Source organism: Anarrhichthys ocellatus, unplaced genomic scaffold (genome assembly GCF_004355925.1).
Source record: "Anarrhichthys ocellatus isolate YVR2014 unplaced genomic scaffold, GSC_Weel_1.0 scaffold3, whole genome shotgun sequence".
Lineage (NCBI taxonomy): Eukaryota > Metazoa > Chordata > Actinopteri > Perciformes > Anarhichadidae > Anarrhichthys > Anarrhichthys ocellatus.
The window spans coordinates 4,463,259-4,464,913 of record NW_022280033.1 but is presented as its reverse complement, the minus strand read 5'-3'; the positions used below and the strand labels follow the sequence as shown (position 1 = coordinate 4,464,913).

The 1,655-nt window shown below is 43.7% G+C and overlaps 1 protein-coding gene across 2 annotated transcripts in view; it reads left to right on the top strand.

The window, feature by feature from the left end:
- The window catches only part of LOC116400456 (inactive phospholipase D5), a 42,552-nt gene that overhangs the window by 9,151 nt on the left and 31,746 nt on the right, over positions 1-1,655 (top strand). The gene's annotated exons all lie outside the window — the stretch shown is intronic.

Genomic DNA, 1,655 nt, shown 5'->3' with positions numbered 1-1,655 from the left:
TCTATCTATCTATCTATCTATCTATCTATCTATCTATCTATCTATCTGTCTATCTATCTATCTATCTATCTGAGAAAGGAGATTGATGTTGGGCTCTCGACCTGTGTGCTGTAGATGAGAAAGTGATTTGTGTTGGGACTCTTCTTTGGCTTAGAGTGCTTTACACTCAAGTGGCTTTTTATACTGTGAATACGTGTGTGTGTGTGTGTGTGTGTGTGTGTGTGTGTGTGTGTGTGTGTGTGTGTGCAGAGAGGGATTCTTGAATATAGTGCAGGATTGGAGGACAGTTGTGTTGGTGGCGTTCTTGTTTCCAAGAATCAAATTCAGATTTTGTCTGTTATACACTGATGTTTACATGATGGGACGTATCTTCATGTGTGTGTGTGTGTGTGAGTCCAGTGCATGAGGAAAGTGCTGATTCTGACTTGGTTTTGTTAATATTTCATTAAGCGGCTATCATAGTTTGCAGTGTTGTACACCTGATAAAGATGCTGCTGAAATTACACGCCAACCTTGAAGCAACACTGTCTTAGTGTCACAGAACTAGAAGCTGTGAAGTGTGTCTCTGTTGCTGGGCAGAGCAAGCAAGACTTTTAGTGGTTCTTTGTGCTGCTTTATTTGGTAATAGGAAGATTTGATCCCATACGCATCCAGTATTTAGTTTATGAAAACTATTTAGAGCTAGGACAATAAATCGACCGATATTAGCTTATTGCATATGTTGTATAGTGTAGAAACACAATAAAACAATTCCCCAAAAAGTGAGATATCCCTTTAACTGAATACAGGAGTTCTCTTTTCATTGCGCACTTCATCACAACACAAAACAAAGAAGGCTGAAGGAAGACAAAGCTATCTGTGATCTGAGGAGTATTACTGTTACTGAGTGTTTTACTGTAATTTTATCCAGCGTGTGCCATAAAGTCATCTTGGACAGCTATACATCATCCCCAGAGTTTCACAGCGAGGCTTTCTCTTCAACATGACTCCTTCTTTCTCTCTGTCTTCCTCTTTGATTCGTCCTCTTTGTCTCTGTCTCTCTCTGTCTCCTGGTCCCGTCAGTGTTTTCAGCCTGGATGCACACAGAGCTCTGCATTTACAAGTGGACTGCTGGGGCAAGATGGGCTGGCCTAGTCTGACCTACTACACTCAGGCTGTCAGTGAGGCGAGGAGAGAGAAGAGCTGGGCTATTAATGGGAATAGAGAGAAATGCAAATAGAGTAAATAGAGAATGGGAAGGGCAGGGAAATTAAAATCTGGTGTTGTGACACTGTGGAGAATAGGAGAGGAGAGGAAACACAGAGAAGGGGAGAGGAGAGGAAAAACGAGGAGGAGAGAAGAGGGGAGAAAACGAGGGGGGAGTAGAGGAAACAAGGGGAAGAGGAGAGGAGAGGAAATGAGGGGAAGAGGAGAGGAAAGGAGGAGCAGAGGAGAGGAAACAAAGAGAGGAGAAGAAACTAGGAGAGGAGAGGAGAGGAGAGGAGAGAAGGACATGAGGAAAAGAAGATTACAGACAGAAAAGGTGGCGTGGCAGAGAAAAAGAAGAAGAGCTCAGGCAGCATCAATATTCCAGCTACACACTCCCACATCGGTGCACATGCGCACACGCACACACACACACACACACACACACACACACACACACACACACACAC